The sequence below is a fragment of the Mustelus asterias genome, chromosome 8, assembly GCF_964213995.1.
Source record: "Mustelus asterias chromosome 8, sMusAst1.hap1.1, whole genome shotgun sequence".
Lineage (NCBI taxonomy): Eukaryota > Metazoa > Chordata > Chondrichthyes > Carcharhiniformes > Triakidae > Mustelus > Mustelus asterias.
In genome coordinates, this window is record NC_135808.1 from 1,267,848 (window position 1) to 1,293,482 (window position 25,635).

Below are 25,635 nucleotides of genomic sequence, written 5' to 3' on the forward strand. Positions count from 1 at the left end.
GCTGCGAAATTTAAGTTGCTGTACAAACACATTTATATATGGGGTGACTCAGCCCAAGTTCAGAGAACAGATCAAGAGTGCAATGAAATATCCAGTTTCCTTAATCATCCAATTTATCAATAAACAATGAACCGAGAAGTGGGCCTTTCACTTCAATAATGTTACATTTAGCTGTAGCTTCTCATAGGCAGAATTATGCCAATATGGAGACCAGAACTTTGCACAACAATAACTGAAACTTGAATAAAGTTGTGTGCAAGTTTAACATAACTTCACTACTGTTGAATTCTCTAGCCGTGGAAATAATTCCAAGTTTCAAGTTCTAAGTTTACATTTTTCTCTTCTTTGCTGATCGGCAATTCTGTTTTCAATTTATTGTTCACCAAATCCTGAGATAACTTTGCTCTTTTACCCATTAGTACGAACTCCATGGAGACTAATAACATAAAGGAAGCAATCTTTCCAAACAATCCCAATGGAAGAACCCAATGGACAACATTTTACTTTTTAAAACTTTTATTGTAACAATCAAACCACAATCAAATTAAGTTAAACATAACGACAGGCAAATTCTATTCAGTTGAGAGGATGCACTTTAAACTGCTGATGCAACAAAGATTTCACAAATTTATTGATAGTTCGTCCAGCGCACCTGGCACCGTGTGCAGTCCCTCAAAACTTTGTTCTTTCCAGGTAGAGCTTCAGTTCCTTTACTCCTGCCAGAATTAGGCTCAACTCCCACCTGACAGCAGCTTTACTACACCTGAGTTCCACAGAGACAATGTCCTTCCAAAGGCACCTTTCTGGAACCTTCTCAACCTTGTCCTTGAAACCAGCTATTTTGGTTTCTTCTCCATCTGGACTATGGTTTTCTATGTTAACTGTCTTGCAGCAACAGCCATTGAACTACTGACCTCCTGCTCAAAAGCTGAGCTCTGAAAACCATGGCCTGAATTTTCCAGCTCCATCTGCTGGTGTGATGCATGCCCCCACCGACTCCCCCCGCCCCCCCACCCCTCCGCCGCCCCCCCACCCGCCCACGACAACGCTGCCAGAAAATTCACCTCCATTACTTACCTGGATAGTCACATGAGCAGCCTGGGAATGGAGGGATACAAACGATTGGTCTAGTTGGACCAAGGAGCGGCACAGGCTTGGAGGGCCGAAGGGCCTGTTTCCTGTGCTGTACTGTTCTTTGTTCTTTGTTCATTGTTTCTTCTAACCTTGGTGGAAATTTGACCTTTTTTTCCCATTGGAAGTAGCCAGCATAATCAAGGACCCCACATACCCCAGACATTCTCTCTTCCACCTTCTTCCATTGGGAAAAGATACAAAAGTCTGAGATCACATGCCAATTGACTCAAGAACAGCCATCATTGAATTGAATGGACCTACCTTACATTAAGCTGATCTTTCTCTACACCCTAGCTGTGGCTGTAACACTACATTCTGCACCCTCTCCTTTTCTTCTCCCCTATGTACTCTATGAATGGTATGCTTTGTCTGTATAGCATACAAGAAACAATACTTCTTACTGTATCCCAATACATGTGACAATAATAAATCAAATCAAATTCTGTACCCTCTCCTTTCCTCCTCCCCGATGTAGTCTATGAACAGTATATTTTGTCTGAATAGCGCGCAGGAAACAGTACTCCCACCCACAAAAACAATACACTTTCCCTCAGCAAGTGGAGAAAGACCTGGAAAAGGCAGTAGCCTCCCTGGTGGAACAGGGAGTATTGGGACTGAGATGACAAATGTGAAAAGGCTTTCATTAAACCGAAAATGGGCTTGCAGACTGGCCCAGCTCTGGGAGCTGTGGACCCCGACAAGGACTTTTATCTGGAAGCTGCAGCCACTGACATCAGTTTCAGTGAAGTTTCTGCAGGAAACAAACGGTCACTTGTGACCGGGAGCCGATGTGTCCAGAGTCCCAGCAGACGTGGAAAAGGGATTTTCCACCTGTGAGGGACATCTGTTAGTGAGCTGTTGGACAGTGAAACATTTTACTGTTTTCACCCACACCCAGTCCGCAATTCACCCGAATAGGGACTAAGTGCCACACCTGCAGGGCAACGGAGGTCTTCCCTGCTGGTGCTGACAGCGTCTGTCAGGTGGGATTCACCCATCTGAATGATGCAACCCATATGGTCCTCTGGGGAAGGAAATCTGCCGTCCTTACCTGGTCCGGCCTACATGTGAATCCAGAGCCAAAGCAATTTGGTTGACTCTCAACTGCCCTCCAAGGACAACTAAGGATGGACAATAAATGCTGGCCAGCCAGCGACGCCCATGTCCCATGAATGAATAAATAACAAGCCCATCCAGAGAGACCTGCCAGCCAGCTCTGCTGTTTGAAGCTCGGGGTGCCGTTTCTAAACAGTGCCATGATCTCCACGGTTTGAGACAGACCCTGCTTCCCACGAAGAATGAAATGGTAATATCCCCCCCTCCCCGCCACCCACTGACCATGGGAGCACCACCATCCCCCTCCCTCCAGTACACAAATAACGGGTCACCTCACATCCCCACACTATGCAGGCATGAGGGTGACCCCCATTCAGCCCTCCCCCACAGAGCCCTCTCCCCCATAAATCCCAAATCAGACCCCTTCCACCCTCAGACCCCCACTCAGCTCCCCTCCCCCTCAGACCCCCATTAAACCCCCACTCAGACTACAAGCCTTGGCAGTTGCAATGGTGCATTGGCACAGTGGCACTTTGGCACTGACACCCTGGTCTGGCGCCTTGGGCCCTTAAGGGGGGGGTCAAGGATTTGATTTGATCTGATTTATTATTGTCACATGTATTAGCATAAGGTGAAAAGTATTGTTTCTTGCACGCCATACAGACAAAGCGTACCATTCATAGAGAAGGAAAGGAGAGAGGGCAGAATGTAGTGTTACAGTCATAGTTAGGGTGTAGAGAAAGATCAACTTAATGCAGGATAGGTTGATTCAAAAGTCAGGAAAGAAGCTGTTCTTGTGTCAGTTGGTACGTGACCTCAGACTTTTGTATCTTTTTTCCGACGGAAGAAGGTGGAAGAGAGAATGTCCGGGGTGCGTGGGGTCCTTAGTTATGCTGGCTGCTTTGCCAAGGCAGCGGGATGTGTAGACAGAGTCAATGGATGGGAGGCTGGTTTGCATGATGGATTGGGCTACATTCACAATCTTCTGTAGTTTCTTGTGGTCTTGGGCAGAGCAGGAGCTTTACCAAGCTGTGATACAACCAGAAAGAATGCTTTCTATGGTGCATCTGTAAAAGTTGGTAAGAGTCGTAGCTGACATGCCAAATTGTCTTAGTCTTCTGAGTTAGTAGAGGTGTTGGTGGGGCTTTCTTAACTATAGTGTCGGCATGGGGGGAACCAGGACAGGTTGTTGACGATCTGGACACCTAAAAACTTGAAGCTCTCGACCCTTTCTACTTTGTCCTGATGTAGACAGGGGCGTGTTCTCCTCTACGCTTCCAGGAGGTATATCCCGTGGACATTTGTACCTCTGCCGCAGCTAGGCTGCAGAGGAATGGTCCCTCAAGGTTCTGAGGAATGGGTGAACTCGGGCTGGGGCAAGGGGTTGACTTCTCCATTCTTCCCTGGAAGAGATCTGAAGATCAACCTTGGCATGATGATTTCAGGTAACTCTGATCAACATCTTCACTCCTGCCTGTCAGCTGTGAAAATGTTGGAGTGGCCTGGTTACGTTAAACGTCATTCCCCCGTGTCACCTGGCAGGCTTTTAAATGACTGCAGCACTCCATTCTGCAATAGGGATTTTCTTTTCTCTCTCTCAGAAGCTGCAGGTGTGACCAGACCCCTTTGACATCCTCTGACAGAGAAGCAATGCTAATTTCACTGTGGGGGCAGAAGGTGGTGGTGAGGGGGTGGGGGGGCGGACTCCATTCTCCGCAGCTGTGCTGACCTCCTGCAACCCCTTCCACCCTCCCCACGGACATTGAGGTCCCAATATTCTTGAGGGGAAGAGGGAGGGGTCTCCCAGTGCACTGAGAGATCGGGGCATCCTTCCATAACACTGCCCCAGAAATTCACAGCCAAGCTCACAGGGTGTTTGGAGCAGGGACGGGCAGTGCCTGTGGAGCAGTGTCAGCCTGGCAGTGCCCACTAAGCACTATAACTGTGCCAAGGCAGTGCCATGGGGGTGGGGCCTGAGCATGGGTGGGGATAAGACGGGGGTGGGCAAGGGGACGGAACTCTGCAGGGGTGGTGATCGGCAGGGAAGGGAGGAACTCTGTAGGGGTGGTGATCGATGTGGGGGTGGGGGGGGGGGGGGGTGGCGGGGTTGCTCTGCAGATGGGGAGTGATCGGTTGGGGGGGTCGGGTGCAGCACAGGCAGCGATCAGTGGAGGAGGAGACTGGCATGGGGAACGATTGGCGGGGTGGAGGAGACCGGACTGGTACAGGCTTTATCAGCAAGCTTAGGCTTCGCCCCCTTCCCGTCTTACTGGGGAGAATCACACCTGGGCACTTTTGTTGAACTAAGTACCATATGGTTGAGACTCATAGATCGTCAAAAAAAACTGGCGCCATTCTCTCCTGTTTTCTCACTCGTTCAGCACTTAGAATTTTTGAGTGCAATCCGGTTTATTCCATTAGAAAGCGACCGGGATGACTGCAAACGTTTGGCAACGTTAAGCGCACACACTATTTTCCGGGAGTGGCACGATGCGCGCCAGGCGTGGCGAGGTTGGAAAATTGCCCGCATGATCTAACAATTTTGTATTTTAACAGAAAACTGACTGAAGTAAAATCTAATCCGTTACAAATACAATTATATATTTATTATAAAGAGACCGGTCCCTTCTACTAATAATAGAGACAGCTGTTTAATAGCTGGTGTCAGGAAGCTCACACCCACCTGTATTAATCACCGTCAGCATCTTTTTCCACACTCTGTACTGCAGTGAGCCAATGTACTTCCCCACATTTATTAAAGGGTAAACCTTCTGTGGCTCTGGGAGAGTTTGCTTCATTCTGAAACAGGAGATCAAGGTCAGTGTTGGATCATTCCAGACTGGGGGAGAAATATGTTAGAAATAAAAATCACATCAAGGGTGTAAATTTTACCTTTTCTGTATATCCGGAAATTTCTGTGGAACAAGAACAATTATTACTGTTTGTGTTTGGACAACATTTTATCACAAAAAGTAAAGTAAGAGACTGGATTCCACAGAAAAGTACATTTTAAATATAGAAAGTTATGGGACTGCCTCTTCCTGTCCTCACTGGACTGTGAGTTACTCCGCAATATTACAAATGACTCGATCTTACTGCACAACACAACTCACAGAGTTACAATCCAATTGTAAAATCCTGATCAATGTCCAATTACTGGAATTAATTCATTGTTTGAAGAGATTCACTTTAATGTATTCATTTTATAATTTGTGTGTCTGCTGGAGACAAATGTTTCTGTGAATCTATCCCAGTGTTATCCAATAGAAATCACTGACTATTCTAGAAAGACAGGTAAATCTGCAATGTTAGTTTGCTGTTCAGCCTTGGGACTCATCAACCTTGTATTTGAATCTTTATCTGTAGTTATCCTACAGATAGAGTGTCAGAGCACTCTGTGTAAGCTGAAAAGCTGAAGCGTACAGAATGAATTCTAATGTCAGCCCACTTGCTGTGAGTCACACTGAGGGGGTTCAGGGGGTTCACTGAACTTCCTGGGAAATTCTGAAAATCAGATTGATCTTAATTTAAATGTTTGCAGCGTGGAGACTCTCCCCTCACACTCTCTGAACATTTTCCTATTTAACTGCTGGGAGAAAGCTTTACCGATCTGTGTTTCTGACCCTGTGGAGAGCTCTCTCCTGGACAGAGCCATCACAGTTCTAGCCAAGGAGGAGACAAGCATTGTAAACATGGTGCTGCTTGGCTGGATCCTGGACTGTAGTTCCCAGTCTCAGACCAACAGCTGTACTGGAAATGTACACTCAGGGGAGAATGGTCTGACCATTCTGAGGGTTTCTCACTCTGTATGAAGCTGATTTTCTTCATTGTTTAATTTGATGAAACTATCCCTCTATAATATTACTCTAAACAAGATCCAGATTTAGTCATTTCCATGTTAAAGACAGCCGTTAGTAATCTTGGGTGTGAGACGGAGAAATCCAAATGTCACAGGTGATTCGGGTTATTTTTGGTCAGTGAGTTTTATATTCTAGATTTTGATGACACAACCTGCTCATTCTTCAAGACGGTGAAGCAGAGAAAAATAAACAGTTACCGTTAAAAACTTGATGTTTTCCTGTTCACTCAGCTCTTGTTCAATATCCTGAACAGTGACTGAAAGCAATGAGATTTCCCCCGTTATCTTCTCAATCCTCTCCTTCATCTCCTGACTCTTTTTCTCTTTCTCCGGTTTCAGATCTTCCAACACAATCCTCTCTTCCTCACGGAGAAACCGGTGAAGTTTCTCAAATTCAGCTTTAATCTGTTTCTCTGTCTTTACACTTTGGTCCTTTGGAAAATATCAGTGAGATTGAGGATTTTTAAGAGGTTGTTACACCTGAACAGTTCTGCTCATGTAAGAATATTCTAGAGAAAAATCCCAATCCAGTTTATTCCCAATCCTGATGATTTGGGATGTGTATCTGAACTTTATTTTCTAACACAGTGACATCTAGTTAATTAGAATTAGTTGATAAATTACTCATTGATAATTTATGCAGGAGAGGAAACTCTAACAGGAGATCGAGTTGCTGATTTCCAAAGAAGAGTCATATGGACTCGCAATGTTAATTCTGTTTCTCTCTCTAAAGATACTACCAGACCTGCTGGAGTTTATCCAGCATTTTCTATTTTTATTGCTGATTCTCAGTTTGATTTAGTTGGGACTATCTTGGATTTAAAGTCCCCAAATAGAAATATCTTCTGTATTTTACCTGAATTTTACCCTCAGGGCATGCCCAAGTCCGTACGGGTGGGAGCAGATGTGAAACCTGCTTCAGCCTGAGATCATAGTGTTAATGCGATATTACATAGGGAGGCCAATTAAGGCCAGTCCAGTATGTAACGCGTCTACTGGTTGGGCTAACGCTGCGTGGGGTGTGAATGCATCGAGCACCTGGGTCCAATGAGGACCTGGCGGGGGATTTAAATTCTGAGAGGGCACCTCCCTGAAGGCTGCCAGGAGTTGTGGGGGAAGCTGAGTGAGGTTTATTTAATAATTATAAGCCGTCTTGTAGACGGTCATTGCTCCATCAACAGGAGTACATGGGAGGCAGGTGATCAAGTCAGGTGGACTCTCTGCCCCCCTTTCACCAATGAGTGCCTGGGTGCCCTCATACAGATCAGTGCCAGGTGACATGTTCTGATGCCCAGGGATGGCAAGGGAAGACCACTCCACCTGACTAAGAAGGCCTGATTGGTGGTTGCCGCCCAGGACAGTGGGCATGACATTGTGCGACATATCTGGCTTTGGTGCTTCAAAGGGTTCATTGATCTTCTGTGATTGGCAAAGATAAGTGTAGAGATGGCATGGACCTGTGCAGAGAGGTATAGTTGGGTGTTCATTCCCCTGGGCACTCTGAGTGTGTGTGCCAACCGGCACTGAAGCCTGCCCTGTCAAGGCTGCACTGTCAGCACAATAGGCCACAGTGAATTGGAAGGGGAGGTGTGCCGCAGTGAAATGGCCCCACCTGTGAGGGAGGGGGCATCGTGAATGGACCTGAAAGAAGATGGAACATTCCCAGTCAGGAGGAGACAAGTCACAAAGCTGCAGAGCGCCGCTGAGCTGGTGGGGGAATCCCCAATCTGCTGGTCCTCACTCGGAGCGGAAGTGGTGCTCTGGAGTTGGATTTCCACCAGCCAGCTAGTGCGATGAGGATCTGGGATGATGGTAAGACTGCAGGCCCCAGATGTGTGTGCCACAGGTATGGGAAACATTACGGACCCTTCTTATCAGAAAGTGAACATGGTCTGCCCATCGCAGCTGTTCTACCGTGACCAGTGCATCGATTCTGGTGAATGAGCTGCCTGTCATCGCTGTGGGCTCCTCTCAAGATGTTCAACATGTGGAAAATTTCCAGATGTGGAAAATTAGTGTTTTTCCGTTCATGTGAAGTAACATAAACGTTTCTTTGCTTTAATGGGCTGGGTTGGCTGGATACTTTAAATAGTGGTCAGGTGCTGCACAGATTTATAACTGTATGCTGCTGTGTGATGCTGGCATCTGGGTTGGCTTTCATTGAATAATTGTTGCAAGATAACTTCATTACAGTGTGAATGTAAGCCCACTTGTGACTTTAAATAAATTTTAAAATAAAAACTTTAACTTTGAGCACTCTTTCTCATCACAAAAGAGGTAGTGTTGGGCAAGTTAATGGGGTTAAAGGTAGACAAGTCTCCTGGTCCTGATGGAATGCATCCCAGGGTACTAAAAGAGATGGCGGGCGAAATAGCAAATGTACTAGTGGTAATTTACCAAAATTCGCTGGACTCTGGGGTGGTTCCTGCAGATTGGAAAACAGCAAATGTGACACCACTGTTTAAAAAAGGAGGTAGACAAAAGGCAGGTAACTATAGGCCGGTTAACTTAACTTCTGTAGTAGGGGAAATGCTTGAATCTATCATCAAGGAGGAAATAGCGAGACATTGGGATATAAATTGTCCCATTGGTAAGAAGCAGCATGGGTTCATGAAGGGCAGGTCATGTTTGACTAATTTGGTGGAATTCTTTGAAAACATTACATGTGCAGAGGACAATGGGGAACCTGTGGATGTGGTGTATCTGGATTTCCAGAAGGCATTTGACAAGGTGCCGCACCAAAGACTGCTACATAAGATAAAGGTGCACAGTGTTACGGTAATGTATTAGCATGAATAGGGGATTGGTTAACTAACAGAAAGCAAAGAGTGGGTTAAATGGGTGTTTTTCTGGTTGTCGATCAGTGACTAGTGGTGTGCCTCAGGGATCAGTGTTGGGACCGCAATTGTTTACGATTTACACAGATGATTTGGAGTTGGGGACCAAGTGTAGTGTGTCAAAATTCACTGATGACACTAAGATGGGTGGAAGAGCAAAGTGTGTAGAGGACGCTGAAAGCCTGCAAAGGGATATAGATAATCTAAGTGAGTGGGCGAGGGTCTGGCAGATGGAGTACAATGTTGGTAAATGTGAGGTCATCCATTTTGGTCGGAATAACAGCAAAATGGACTATTATTTAAATGGTAAAAAATTGCAGCATGCCGCTATGCAGAGGGACCTGGGTGTCCTTGTGCAGGAATCTCAAGGAGTTGGTTTGCAGGTGCAGCAGGTAATTAAGAAGGCAAATGGAATTTTGTCCTTCATTGCGAGAGGGATGGAGTTTAAAAACGGCGAGATTATGTTGCAGGTGTATAAGGTGCTGGTGAGGCCACACCTGGAGTACTGTGTACAGTTTTGCTCTCCTTACTTGAGAAAGGATATATTGGCACTGGACTGGGTGCAGTGGAGATTCACTAGGTTGATTCCAGAGTTGAGAGGGTTGGCTTATGAGGAAAGTTTGAGTAGACTGGGACTATGAGAGCGTTCAAGTGGTTATTGGGTAAACATATGGATGATATTATATATATTATTATATTATTATATTATACTATATTATTATATTATTATATCATATGGATGTTGATTGGGAGAGGATGTTCGAGGGTAAGTCCGCGTCTGGCATGTGGGAGTCTTTTAAGGAACTATTGATAAGGCTGCAGGATAGGCATGTGCCTGTAAAAAGGAAGGATAGGAAAGGTAGGATTGGAGAGCCGTGGATAACCAGGGAAATTGAGGATCTGATTAAAATGAAAAGGGAGGCGTACGTTAAGTCCAGGCAACAGAAAACAGATGGAGCTCTGGAGGAATACAGACAGAGTAGGAAAGAACTCAAACGGGGAGTTAGAAGGGCAAAAAGAGGTCACGAGATGTTCTTGGCAGGCAGGATTAAGGAGAATCCTAAGGCATTCTATTCATACGTTAGGAACAAAAGAGTTGTCAGGGAGAAAATCGGACCTCTCAGGGACAAAGGAGGGGAATTATGCTTAGAATCCAAGGGAATAGGGGAGATCCTAAATGAATACTTTGCATCGGTGTTCACGAAGGAGAGGGGCGTGTTAACCGGAAGTGTCTCGGAGGGAGGTGTTGACCCTTTAGAGAAAATCTCCATTACAAGAGAGGAAGTGTTAGGTTTTTTCGGGAACATTAAAACTGGCAAAGCCCCAGGGCCTGATGGCATCTATCCTCGACTGCTCAGGGAGACGAGAGATGAAATTGCTGGGCCTCTGACAGAAATCTTTGTCGCTTCTTTGGACACAGGTGAGGTCCCTGAGGATTGGAGGATAGCGAATGTGGCCCCGTTGTTTAAGAAAGGTAGCAGGGATAACCCAGGAAATTATAGGCCGGTGAGCTTGACGTCCGTGGTAGGGAAGTTGTTGGAGAGGATTCTTAGAGACAGGATGTATGTGCATTTAGAACGGAACAATCTCATTAGTGACAGACAGCATGGTTTTGTAAGAGGGAGGTCGTGCCTTACAAATTTGGTGGAGTTTTTTGAGGAAGTGACAAAAACGGTTGATGAAAGAAGGGCCGTGGATGTCGTCTATATGGATTTCAGTAAGGCATTTGACAAAGTCCCACATGGCAGGTTGGTTAAGAAGATTAAGGCTCATGGGATACAAGGAGAAGTGGCTAGATGGGTGGTGAACTGGCTTGGCCACAGGATGTGGAGATGCCGGCGTTGGACTGGGGTAAACACAGTAAGAAGTTTAACAACACCAGGTTAAAGTCCAACAGGTTTATTTGGTAGCAAAAGCCACACAAGCTTTCGAGGCTCTAAGCCCCTTCTTCAGGTGAGTGGGAATTCTGTTCACAAACAAAATTTATAAAGACACAGGAGACAGGCCATAGGAGACAGAGGGTAGTGGTCGAAGGGTCTTTTTCCGGCTGGAGGTCTGTGACCAGTGGTGTTCCGCAGGGCTCTGTACTGGGACCTCTGCTATTTGTGATATATATAAATGATTTGGAAGAAGGTGTAACTGGTGTAATCAGCAAGTTTGCGGATGACACGAAGATGGCTGGACTTGCGGATAGCGAAGAGCATTGTTGGGCAATACAGCAGGATATAGATAGGCTGGAAAATTGGGCGGAGAGGTGGCAGATGGAGTTTAATCCGGATAAATGCGAAGTGATGCATTTTGGAAGAAATAATGTAGGGAGGAGTTATACAATAAATGGCAGAGTCATCAGGAGTATAGAAACACAGAGGGACCTAGGTGTGCAAGTCCACAAATCCTTGAAGGTGGCAACACAGGTGGAGAAGGTGGTGAAGAAGGCATATCACAGAAATCACAGAAACCCTACAGTGCAGAAAGAGGCCATTTGGCCCATCGAGTCTACACTGACCACAATCCTACCCAGGCCCTACCCCCATATCCCTACATATTTACCCGCTCATCCCTCTAACCTACACATCTCAGGACACTAAGGGGCAATTTTTTAGCATGGTCAATCAACCTAACCCGCACATCTTTGGACTGTGGGAGGAAACCGGAGCACCCGGAGGAAACCCACGCAGACACGAGGAGAATGTGCAAACTCCACACAGACAGTGACCCAAGCCGGGAATCGAACCCAGGTCCAGGGAGCTGTGAAGCAGCAGTGCTAACCACTGTGCTACCGTGCCGCCCTGGTAACCCAGGGCATATGGTATGCTTGCCTTTATAGGACGGGGTATAGAGTAGAAAAGCTGGAGTCTGATGATGCAGCTGTATAGAACGCTGGTTAGGCCACATTTGGAGTACTGCGTCCAGTTCTGGTCGCTGCACTACCAGAAGGACGTGGAGGCGTTAGAGAGAGTGCAGAGAAGGTTTACCAGGATGTTGCCTGGTATGGAGGGTCTTAGCTATGAGGAGAGATTGGGTAAACTGGGGTTGTTCTCCCTGGAAAGACGGAGATTGAGGGGAGATCTAATAGAGGTGTACAAGATTATGAAGGGGATAGATAGGGTGAACGGTGGGAAGCTTTTTCCCAGATCAGAAGTGACGTTCACGAGGAGTCACGGGCTCAAGGTGAGAGGGGCGAAGTATAACTCAGATATTAGAGGGATGTTTTTTACACAGAGGGTGGTGGGGGCCTGGAATGCGCTGCCAAGTAGGGTGGTGGAGGCAGGCACGCTGACATCGTTTAAGACTTATCTGGATAGTCACATGAGCAGCCTGGGAATGGAGGGATACAAACGATTGGTCTAGTTGGACCAAGGAGCGGCACAGGCTTGGAGGGCCGAAGGGCCTGTTTCCTGTGCTGTACTGTTCTTTGTTCTTTATATTGGAATAGTGTAGATTAGAAGGGCTTTAGATTGGTACCACTGGTCGGAGCAACATCGAAGGCCGAAGGGCCTGTACTGCGCTGTAATGTTCTATGTTCTATACTCATTGGAATTCAGAAGAATGAGGGGAGATCTTATAGAAACATATAAGATTATGAAGGGAATAGATAAGATAGAAGCAGGGAAGTTGTTTCCACTGGCAGGTGAAACTAGAACTAGGGGGCATAGCCTCAAAATAAGGGGAAACAGATTTAGGACTGAGTTGAGGAGGAACTTCTTCACACAAAGGGTTGTGAATCTATGGAATTCTCTGCCCAGTGAAGCAGTTGAGGCTACCTCATTGAATGTTTTTAAGGCAAGGATAGATGAATTTTTGAACAATAAAGAAATTAAGGGTTATGGTGAGTGGGCAGGTAAGTGGAGTTGAATCCACAAAAAGATCAGCCATGATCTTATTGAATGGCGGAGCAGGCTTGAGGGGCTAGATGGCCGACTCCTGCTCCTAGTTCTTATGTTCTTATGATGCCTTGGGTGCCCAGTTGGATCAAAACATCGCTGGTGTCCCTGTCCCCTGAATGTTCAGTCGTCTGCCTCAACATCCTTAGCCAGTACGTTCCCAGGCTTTTCCTCTGACCTTTCAGTGGAGTCATCCTCGCTGTGGTCCTGTCTCATTCTCCTCAGCCTCCACTGGGCCCCCTTTGTCAGAGCTAGATTGTGCAGGGTGTAACCCATGCCCACTATGAGGGAGACACGCTCCGGCAGATATTGCAATGATCCCACAGATCGATCCAGGCATCAGAAGCACATCTTGAGCAGCCGGATGGACCTCTCCATCACCACTCTTGTGGATGTATGACTCCTGTTATATTTCTCCTTTTTGCCTCAGTTCTTGGGTGACAGAGTGGAACCATCAGCCTCCTCTTCAAGGGATAGCCCTGTCACCCAAGAGTCATCCATCCAATCTTGCTCAAACAGCCATGGTTTCTGGGAGTGCCACGAGATGTATGAATCGTGTGAGTTCCCTGGATAACTCTGGAGAATCTGTGTCCTGTGGTCACAGACAATCTGCACAATCATCAAGTAGTACCCCTTCCTGTTGATGAAAACTCCCGACTCTCCTGCTGGTGCCCTGATGGCCACATGTGTGGAATCTATAACACCCTGCATGAGGGGGAACCCAGCCATCACTGTGAACCCTTGAGCTCTCTCTGCCTGGCCGGCCTCGTCTGTCTGGTAGTGGATGAATGTATGTCTGAAGATGGCATCAATCACAAGATTGACACACCTGTGTGAGCTAATTCAGAAACACCTCAGACCAATACTGAGCCCTGAAATGAACTGGAGACTGAGAGTTTTAGGGCAAGTGTGCCATTTAAAGCACCGATATGTCCGTTCCTCCCACATCCCCAATGCAGTTGGAGGCGAATTTGGGAGCCATCAGGTCGCATTTTGCTGTCACTGTGTCCCTGTAGCCTCTTGCAGCACTGGACCTCAAACATTATCAGCAGGTTAGTGCTCTGCCTGTATACTCTAACCAATGAGTAATGGTGTCTGTGGCATTCCCTCCCGCCTTGATCTTACTGCTGGCCCCGCACCACCTAAGCCCATGCCTCTGAACGGTCTCTGGCTGGGATCCTGCCTGCACTCACCTTGCCTCCTCTCCCTCTGTTCCTCTTCAGAGGGGATCGGACTAGGTGAATACATTCTTCCCATTAGATCAGATACAAAGGACCAATGCCTTACAAATGAGGGATCGCTGTGCTTTAATCCTCAGGAAAATCTTCAAGGGACGATACAGTCCTGAAATGCTGAAAGGCAGGCTGGAAAAGCTAAAGAATTACTGAGAAACTCAGGGAGAACTCTGTACTCACAGCGATGAGCACAGATGCTGCTCCTGGGCCTTTTATCTCACCCTTAGAGGAAGAGAAATGTAAAAAATGTGATCAGCGCCCACTTGTTTTACCCGTGCGAGGAGCTGAAAATCGCACTGGCAGTGTAAAATCATGGCGCATTGGCTTGTTCATGGCATTAATTGGCCCTTTAATTGTCAGCGAGCCACATCCGATTACCGTGTGTGCGCGATGAATCTCTATGAAGCACATTCAATGTCATTTGATGAAATTTATCCTCGGCCGAGTTGGATACGCACCCAACCTCCGAACATAAAATTCTGGCCAATGTCCGGACTATCAAATCCTTTCTTCATTTGAAAGACCCCTATCAGGTCACCCCTCAAATTTCTCTTTTCCGGAGAAAAGAGCCACAGCCGGTTCTATCTATCCCCTTCATCATTTTATAAACCTCTATTAAGTCTCCCCTGAGACCTTTCAGTGGGTCATCCTCGCTGTGGTCCTGTCTCATTCTCCTCAGCCTCCACTGGGCCCCCTTTGTCAGAGCTAGATTGTGCAGGGTGTAACCCATGCCCACTATGAGGGAGACAAATTAGTTTAAACCCCCCCTGAAGAGCCGTAGCAAATTTCCATCCCAGGATATTGGTGCCCCTCTGGTTCAGGTGCACCCCGTCCTGTTTGTACAGGTCCCACCTTCCCCAGAATGTGTTCCAATTATCCATGTAGCTGAAACCCTCCCTGCTACACCATCCCTGCAGCCACGTGTTTATCTGCACTCTCTCCCTGTTCCTCAACTCGCTATCACGTGGCACCGGCAACAAACCAGAGATGACCACATGTTTTGTCTTGGTTCTCAGCTTCCAGCCCAGCTCCCTAAATTCCTGTTTTAAATCTCCGCCCCTTCTCTTACCTATGTCATTGGTACCAATGTGTACCACGACTTGTGACTGTTTCCCCTCCTCCTTAAGAATCCGGAAAACACGGTCTGAGACGTCACGGACCCTGGCATCCGGTCGGCAACATACCATCCGTGAGTCTCTTTTGCTGCCACAGAACCTCCTATCTATCCCTCTAACTAACGCGTCCCCAATAACTATTGCCCTCCCGCTCTCCCCCTTACCCTCCCGAGCCACAGGGACGGACTCAGTGCTGGAGATCCGCTCACTGCGGCTCACCACTGGTATGTCGTCCCCCTCAACTGTATCCAAAGCAGAATACTTGTTGCTAAGGGGAACGACCACAGGGGATCCCTGCACTGACTGCTTCCTCCCAGCCCCTCTCACTGTCACCCATCTATTTTCCTTTCCTGGAGTAACTATATCCATGAAGCTTCTGTCTATGGCCACCTCTGCCTCCCTAATGATCGTAAGTTCATCCAATTCCAGCTCCAGTTCCCTAACATGGTTTTGGAGGAGCTGCAGATGGGTGCACTTCCCACAGGTGTAATCAGCAGGGGTCTCCTCTTGATTTCAGAGAGGGATTTCAACCCAAGCATCCCTCCACCCATCTGGAATCTCGATCTATTATTGTGAGCCAACTTGGCCTGCATGAAACCAGAGAGAGAGAGTGTAAGCAGGAGCATGCCAGGACATGTCAGATGATGAGCAGATGATCCGCATGGGAGATGTAGATGTGTGCGGGGAAAGCGAGTGATGTTCTCCCTTGAGCTGGCAGTGAACCCTGCTGCCTGGTCTCCCTGTATGAGGGTAAAGGATGTCATGCTGCCCCTCCACTGCATCCAGCACTCTGGTGAGGGAGGCTTCTGAGAACCTGGAGGCAAACTTCTTTGCAGCCATGAGTATCCATGGACCCGGAAGAAGTGGCTGGTGAATCCTGGAGTCGATTTGAATGGAGTTCCCCATGAGTAATGTGCTTAGCTGATGATGGGTCAGCTGAATCAGAGGCTGCTGTCCATGGATGTGGTGTGACTCCGCTGGAGAGTTTTTTTTTCCAAAGTGCCTCAACATATATCGTGAAAATCCACCATTTCCACTATGGGCTAAATATCTCTTTTCCTTCCCACCATGGCACTCTGCCAAATTCAGGGAACATTCCATCAAATAGAATCCCTGCAGTGCAGAAGGAGACCATTTGCCCCATTAGGTTTGCACCAACTCTCCGAAAGCGAATCTTACCAAGGCCCACCCTAGTCACCTCACTGTAGGAAGGACGTGACAGCACTAAGGGGGTACAGAGGAGATTCACCAGGATGTTGCCTGGGATGGAGCATTTGAGCTATAAAGAGAGATTAGATGGGCTTGGATTGTTTTCTTTAGAGCAGAGAAGGTTAAGGGGGGGGGCATGATTGAGGTGTATAAGATTATGAGGGGTATGGACAGAGTAGGGAGCAGCTGTTCCCCTTGGTTGAGGGGGCAATCACGAGGGGGCACAGTTTTAGGGTAAAGGGCAGGAGATTCAGGGGGGATTTGAAAAAAATCTTTTTCATTCAGAAGGTGGTGGGAATCTGGAATGCACTGGGAAGGTAGTGGAGGCTGGAAACATTACAACCTTTAAAAAATATTTGGATGGACACGTGAAATATCAAAACATTCAAGGATATGGGACAAGTTCAGGAAAATGGGATTAACGTGGCATTATTGGTAGTTATTGTCGGTGCAGGCTCGATGGGCCAAAGAGCCTTTTCTACATTGTATGACTCTATGACTCTACAACACCTGCCCTATCCCCATAATCTTTCACATTTACCGTGGCTAATCCACCTAACTTTCAGATCTTTGGACACGAAAGTGCAATTTAACATGGCCAATCCACTTAAAGTGCATATCTTTGGACTGTGGAAAGAAACCGGATCACCTGGAGGAAATCCACACAGACACAGGGAGAATATGCAAACTCCACACAGTCATTGGCTCGAATTCTCCAATGTTGTTCGCCGTGCCACCGCTGCCAGTAAGAATGGACAATTTGGCGCTCAGCCAAATCTCCAGTCACAGCAGCAGGACAGGAGAATCTCAGCTACAGATGAGATTGGAGAACTCTCGCTGTTCTCCCACATTCAACCCTTCATAAACTTAAAGTTATCCAAAACTCTGCTGCCCCTCTCCTCACTCACAGCCAGTCCCATTCCCCCATCACCTCTGTGCTCACTGATCGACATTGGCTCCTGGCCATAACAACACCTTGATTTTAACATTCTCATCCTTGTTTCAAGCCCTCACAATCTTCTAAAATACCTCAGCTGTTGAGAGCACGGCTCATAGTAAATGGTGGTTTATTCCAAATCCCAGAAGAGAAATTTGGAACAAATCCTCAAAATGAATTTTTGCAACTTGACATAATGTGAGGAAAGAGAATGACGTCCCAGGTGTTTTGTGATGATTTTAAATAAAATAAATGTTTATTAAACAATAGAATAAAAATCAATAAAGTCAACTAGAAGTACACCTAACTAAAACAATGGCTATATACAGTATCATAAGAACATAAGAACATAAGAAATAGGAGCAGGAGTAGGCCATCTAGCCCCTCGAGCCTGCCCCGCCATTCAATAAGATCATGGCTGATCTGACGTGGATCAGTACCACTTACCCGCCTGATCCCCATAACCCTTAATTCCCTTACCGATCAGGAATCCATCCATCCGCGCTTTAAACATATTCAGCGAGGTAGCCTCCACCACCTCAGTGGGCAGAGAATTCCAGAGATTCACCACCCTCTGGGAGAAGAAGTTCCTCCTCAACTCTGTCTTAAACCGACCCCCCTTTATTTTGAGGCTGTGTCCTCTAGTTTTAACTTCCTTACTAAGTGGAAAGAATCTCTCCGCCTCCACCCTATCCAGCCCCCGCATTATCTTATAAGTCTCCATAAGATCCCCCCTCATCCTTCTAAACTCCAACGAGTACAAACCCAATCTCCTCAGCCTCTCCTCATAATCCAAACCCCTCATCTCCGGTATCAACCTGGTGAACCTTCTCTGCACTCCCTCCAATGCCAATACATCCTTCCTCATATAAGGGGACCAATACTGCACACAGTATTCCAGCTGCGGCCTCACCAATGCCCTGTACAGGTGCATCAAGACATCCCTGCTTTTATATTCTATCCCCTTCGCAATATAGGCCAACATCCCATTTGCCTTCTTGATCACCTGTTGTACCTGCAGACTGGGCTTTTGCGTCTCATGCACAAGGACCCCCAGGTCCCTTTGCACGGTAGCATGTTTTAATTTGTTTCCATTGAGATAGTAATCCCATGTGTTATTATTTCCTCCAAAGTGTATAACCTCGCATTTCTCAACGTTATACTCCATTTGCCATATCCTCGCCCACTCACTCAGCCTGTCCAAATCTCTCTGCAGATCTTCTCCGTCCTCCACACGATTCACTTTTCCACTTATCTTTGTGTCGTCTGCAAACTTCGTTACCCTACACTCCGTCCCCTCCTCCAGATCATTTATATAAATGGTAAACAGTTGCGGCCCGAGTACCGATCCCTGCGGCACGCCACTAGTTACCTTCCTCCAACCGGAAAAACACCCATTTATTCCGACTCTTTGCTTCCTGTCGGATAGCCAGTCCCCAATCCACTTTAACACACTACCCCCAACTCCGTGTGCCCTAATCTTCTTCAGCAGCCTTTTATGGGGCACCTTATCAAACGCCTTTTGGAAATCCAAAAACACCGCATCCACCGGTTCTCCTCCATCAACCGCCCTAGTCACATCTTCATAAAAATCCAACATGTTTGTCAAGCACGACTTTCCCCTCATGAATCCATGCTGCGTCTGATTGATCGGACCATTTCTATCCAGATGCCCTGCTATCTCCTCTTTAATAATGGATTCCAGCATTTTCCCTACTACAGACATTAAGCTGACTGGCCTATAGTTACCCGCCTTTTGTCTCCTTCCTTTTTTAAATAGCGGCATAACATTAGCCGTTTTCCAATCAACCGGCACTACCCCAGAATGCAACGAGTTTTGATAAATAATCACTAACGCATCCACTATTACCTCTGACATTTCTTTCAATACCCTGGGATGCATTCCATCCGGACCCGGGGACTTGTCCACCTTCAGTCCCATTAGTCTACCCAGCACTGCCTCTCTGGTAACATTAATTGTATTAAGTATTTCTCCTGCTGCCAACCCTCTATCGTTAATATTTGGCAAACTATTTGTGTCCTCCACCATGAAGACCGACACAAAAAACTTATATCATGAATTTTACCCAGTTCCAAATATCTTTATTTCATAGAAACATAGAAGATAGGAGCAAGAGGAGGTCATTTGGCCCTTCGATCCTGCTCCACCATTCATTACGATCATGGCTGATCATCCAATTCAATAGCCTAATCCTGCTTTCTCCCCATAACCTCTGATCCCATTCGCCCCAAGTGCTATATCCAGCCACCTTTTGAATACATTCAATGTTTTGGCATCAACTACTTCCTGTGTAATGACTTCCACAGGCTCACCACTCTTTGGTGAAGAAATGTCTCCTCACCTCCTGAGTCTACCCTGAATCCTCAGACTGTGACCCCTGGTTCTGGACTCCCCCACCATTGGGAATATCCTCCCTGCAGCAACCTGTCTAGTCCTGTTGGAATTTTATAAGTCGCTTTGACATCCTCTCTCATTCGTCTGAATTCCAGCGAAAACAATCCCAACCTAATCAATCTCTCCTCATACATCAGTCTCGCCATCCCCGGAATCAGCCTGGTAAACCTTTGCTGCACTCCCTCGAGAGCAAGAACATCCTTCCTCAGAAAAGGAGACCAAAACTGCACACAATACTCTCGGTGTGGCCTCACCAAGGCCCTGTATAATTGCAACAACATATCTCTACTCCTGTACTCAAAACCTCTCGCAATGAAGGCCAACATGCCATTTGCCTTCTTTACCGCTTGCTGCACCTGCGTGCTTACCTTCAGCGACTGGTGTACAAGGACACCCAGGTCCCGCTGCACACTCTCCACTCCCAATTTACACCCATTCAGGTAATAATCTGCCTTCTTGTTTTTGCTTCCAAAGTGAATAACCTCACACTTATCCAAATTATACTGCATCTGCCATTGATTTGCCCACTCAGGCCAACCTATCCAGATCATTCTGAAAGATCTCTGCATCCTCATCATCGTTCACCCTCCCACCTAACTTGGTATCATGTGCAAACTTTGAGATGTTACATTTTGTTCCCTCAGCCAAATCGTTAATATATATTGTGACTAGCTGGGGTCCTAGCACTGATCCCTGTGGCATCCCACTCGTTACTGCCTGCCAATTTGAAAAGCATCCACTAATTCCTACTCTTTGTTTCCTCTCAGCCAACCGGTTTTCTATCCATCTCAATACACTTCCCCAATCCCATGCGCTTTAATCTTGCACGATAATCTCTTATGCAGGACTTTGTCAAACCCTTTCTGAAAGTCCATATATACCACATCAACTGGCTCCCCCTTGTCAACTCTACTAGGTACATCTTCAAAGACTTCCAACAGATTTGTTAAGTATGATTTCCCCTTCATAAATCCATGCTGACTCTGTGATGTACAGCTGTTGCCACTGCTTTCTAAATGTCCTGCTGTAAAGTCCTTGATAATGGATTCGAGAATTTCCCCCACTAACGATGTCAAGCTTACTGGTCTAAAATTCCCTGTTTTCTCTCTGCCTCCCTTTTTGAATATTGGAGTGACATTCGCCACCCTCCAATGTGCAGGGACTGTTCCAGAGTCTATAGAATCCTGGAAGATGACCACCAATACATCCACTCTTTCTAGAGCCATTTCCTTAAGTACTCTGGGATGTAGATTATCAGGCCTGGGCATTTATCCACCTTCAATGCCATCAATGTTTCCAGCACCATTTCTCTACTAATGTTGATCTCCCTCAGTTCTTCAATTTCACTAAATCTTGCATTCTCCAACATTTCTGGCATCTGATTTGTGTCCTTTTTTGTGAGGACAGAACAAAAGTGCGTCTTCAGCCATTTCTTTGTCCCCTATTATACATTCCCCGATTATACATTTCACTATCTTCAGAGCTATTTCTCCCCAAACCTCCACAACATCTTATAAAGATTTAAAACTATAAACGAATTCAGCAATAGTTACCTCACCAGGCAGTTATATCGACTTTGGGTTGCTTCTGAAATAGAACAAAACAACCAGTTTTTCAAGGCAGGCTTTCATTACAGACAAGAGCTAAGACAGCTATTCCTCCTGTTGGCTGAGTTCTCAAAACAGCTACACTTGCATAGGTTGGATGCCTCTGATATACACGGGGTAAATTTACCGGCTTGTCATGCTAGTCAATCGGCGTGGCAAGCTGGTAATAGGGTCATAGAGGTTTACAGCATGGAAACAGCCCCTTCAGCCCAACTTGTCCATGCTGTTCTTTTTTTTAAACCCCGAAGCTAGTTCCAATTGCCCGCGTTTGGCCCATATCCCTCTATACCCATCTTACCCATGTAACTGTCGAAACGCTTTTTAAAAGACAAAATTATACCCGCCTCTACTACTATCTCTGGCAGCTTGTTCCAGACACTCACCACCCTCTGTGTGAAAAAATTGCCCCTCTGGACACTTTTGAATCTCTCGCCTTAAGCCTATGCCCTCTAATTTTAGACTCCCCTATCTTTGGGAAAAGATATTGACTATCTAGCTGATCTGTGCCCCTCATTATTTTATAGACCTCTATAAGATCACCTCTAAGCCTCCTACGCTCCAGAGAAAAAAGTCCCAGTCTATTCAGCCTCTCCTTATAACTCAAACCATCAAGTCCTGGTAGCATCCTAGTAAATCTTTACTGCACTCTTTCTAGTTTAATAATATCCTTTCTATAATAGGGTGACCAGAACTGTACACAGTATTCCAAGTGTGGCCTTACCAATGTCTTGTACAACTTCAACAAGATGTCCCAACTCCTGTATTCAATGTTCTGACCAATGAAACTAAGCATGCTGAATGCCTTCCTCGGCACTCTGTTCACCTGTGACTCCACTTTCAAGGAGCTATGAACATGTACCCCTAGATCTCTGTAATTCTCCCCAACGCCCTACCATTAATTGAGTAAGTCCTGCCCTGGTTCAATCTACCAAAATGCATCATCTCGCATTTATCTAAATTAAACTCCATCTGCCATTCGTCAGCCCACTGGCCCAATTGATCAAGATCCCACTGCATTCCTAGATAACCTTCTTCACTGTCCACTATGCCACCAATCTTGGTGTCATCTGCAAACCTGCTAACCATGTCTCCTATATTCTCATCCAAATCATTAATATAAATGACAAATAACAGTGGACCCTGTACTGATCCTTGAGGCACACCGCTAAGAGATGGTTAGATCACGATCGAGGTGAAAAAATGGGTTCGCACTTTGATTTTAATAATAGTGAACCCGGGACACAATCATCTGGGCTCGCTTGTCTTCAAAGCCTTGCAGTAGATGAGGGACAAGATGTGATGGCCTCGCCAGTATCATCGGAGGCCATTGAGGACCCCAGCTTGTCAGGGCAGGGGGGCAGTGCCCCTTGGGCATTGCCAGCCTGGCTCCCTGGCACTGCCCACCAGTCACCAGGCAGTGCCAAGACACAGGGCCTAAAGGGAGAGGTGTGACCTACAGTGTGGGGCAGGGCTTAAGGGGAGGGGTGTGGCCTAAGGGGAGGAACAGAGCCTAGGGGGAGGCAGCATATGGGGAATTGTGCAGTCTGCAATGGGGGATCGCTGGGGTGGAGATCATCGGGGGAGGGGGAGTGGAAACAGCGGTGGTGATCGACCAGGGTTGGGGGGGGGTCAATCAGACGGGGAATGAGGGGGCCAATTGAGCATGTGGGGGTGGGATTGGCTGCAGAAGGGTTGGGGGGGTGAATGGGGGGAGGGAATCATTGCATGGCGGGGGCATGATCGGCCAGTGGGGGGGGGCGATTGACTGGGGGGGGGGGGCAGGGTTTGGGTGGGTGGGAGATGAACGGGGAGTGGGGAGGGAGTGATACATGCACAATGGCTCCCTCTAGCAGTCACCAGCTGGCTTCCCTGCATGAATAGACTCTGTCCACTCCCCCTACTGGCGAGAATCACACTTTACCTAATTTCTTTCTCTAAGTGGTGTAAGATTTTAATTTCTCTCTCACCAGAAAAATGGGTCTGAAACTCTCCCATTTTCACGCTTTTTCAGCACTGAGAATTTATTTGGTAAGATCGCACCCAATTTTTCCCTTTTGATCCTGCGTTATCTGAACTAGCCTCTTCAGAAGTCAATTAGCTTTCAGAAAGAAAATGCAAAGTTCACATCTTGTCTCCTCCTTTGAATCTCTAACATCTCTTCAAATTCTTTTTGTTCTATTCCACATTGTTACTAACTTTCCTCGGTAAACATCTGTTTGCAGTGTTGCTAATCTCATCCAAAGCACTAGCACGAGTACTTTAACCATTGACTCAACCAAACTGTCCCTGCCTTTAAGCAGTCTACATTTCTAATAGTTTTTAGAAATATGTAACCAGTATAAAACATTCCAATTTTCTGATATTTTCATGTTATCACTATTTTCCCTGACTTAACTTTTAAATATCTCTGAATCTAATTGCTCCATTATTGGTGGCTGTGCCTTCTGTTGCCTCAGCCTCAAGCTCTGGAATTTCCTCCTTTAACCACTCTGCCTTACTTCCGCAAAGACAATCCTTATATTTGACCCCTTTGACAAACCTTTTGACCATCTGTCCTAATATCTCCTTATGTGATTTGGTGTCTAATTTTACTTTATATCTCAGGAAGGGCCTCAGGATATTTTGTTATATTAACAGTGTGGCACAAGTATAAGTTGTTGTTGATCAACTTCTATTAACGTAGTTTTTAGACTAAAGTGAAACTCTTCCACCCTCTCTTTCTGGTTTCTGAAGCAGTGATACCAATGACAGTTCATCTAAAGACTGCATGATTAAATAATAAATATTGAGGGACACTCAAACCCAAATCTATGACTGTTCCCTGTTGAGGATTCTGTTATCTGTTTCTGTGTTTTATTTTACACAGGATCTCCTCACCTTAAACTCTTCAGCAGCTTCTTCCACTGGCAGCATCTCGTGGTTTTGATGATTTTTTGAAGTCTGACACATGACACTGTTGTGGGAAATTTTCCACTTTGGAGTCAGACTTGGAGGTTCAACAAAACAGTTTTATTTCGGACAAAGCTTTGGGAGAAAGCACTGGTACTCCGCAGTACTTGGCAGCTACCTTCTCAACTACACAATGGTAGTTGAGCATCTTTTCTACATTTTAGGCATTAGGCAGTACGGACATTAGCTGTTAACACATCATTATAAGTTGAGTAGATCGACAGTTAACACATCATTACAAGCAGACAGGTACGGACATGGACAATTAACACATCATTGTACATAGAATGGATACATTCATGCAGCTATGTCCTCTATCAATGGCTGGTTTCGATATACATACATTTATGTATTTATGTCCCCAACAGTGGCTGATCTTGTTGTCAAACTCATTGTTCTGGGTCTGCTTTTTATCTCAAGTCTGAAAGTGCCCCAGGTCTGACCAGTTTCCTGTAGCAATTCAGATACTGCAGGTTTTAACTGTGTGTAACTGTCTGTGCCTCTTAATGTCCCTTCCCAGAGTCCATTTTGTGTGCCAGGTAACCATTTTGTGTCCATCACTTTAATTTCACCATAACAACACAGATGGGCTGATTGTCAGTTTTACAAAATAATCTCAGTTTCTCCTTGTGATGGTTTCATTCCTGCTGCATTTTATCAACTTTATCACTTTTTACAAATGTTTCCACGATGTTGGCGAGCATGCAGTTGGGTCTCAGATCTCTGGAGGAAGTCTCCTTTCTACAGATGGGACAGGAGGCAGTGTCAGCTTTCTCCCAGTACTGGGTTATACAGGATCGACAGAAGTTGTGACCACAGTCGATTAAAACAGGATCTTTATACAGATCATGGCAAACAGCACAGGAAAGATCAGCTTCCATCTCGACAGACTGATCACCTTGTTCTGTGCTCTGAGTAAAATGGTGATCAGTGTTCACTGGGATAATTACAGTTCCACTTCCTGATTCCAGCAGTAACATTATAAACCATGCCCGGAAAATGCATAATATAAATACATTGCTGATAAACAAGATTTATTCACTAATTTTATTCAGGGAATCTGCCAGCTTGACAGACCTGACTGTGTATGTTTCTGTTTCTGTAAAATGGAATATTTTTACCACATGTAACTGAGTAATAGTCAATCTCAAGTAAAAGTCAACTAACAACATTTGGCCAAAAAATTCAAACTCTTTCCATGTGCTGCTCACTCGCTGAATCTCTCACTCACTGACTCTCTCACTCGCTGACTCTCTCACTCGCTGACTCTCTCACTCGCTGACTCTCTCACTCACTGACTCTCTCACTCGCTGACTCACTCACTGACTCACTCGCTGACTCTCTCACTCGTTGACTCTCTCTCACTCGCTGACTCTCTCACTCGCTGACTCTCTCAC

General features: G+C 46.1%; 1 pseudogene; it reads right to left on the bottom strand.

Moving 5' to 3' along the window:
* Positions 1-290: 290 nt before the first annotated feature.
* On the bottom strand, positions 291-25,162 carry LOC144497613 (E3 ubiquitin-protein ligase TRIM35-like; annotated as a pseudogene).
* Between the last annotated feature and the right edge of the window lie 473 nt (positions 25,163-25,635).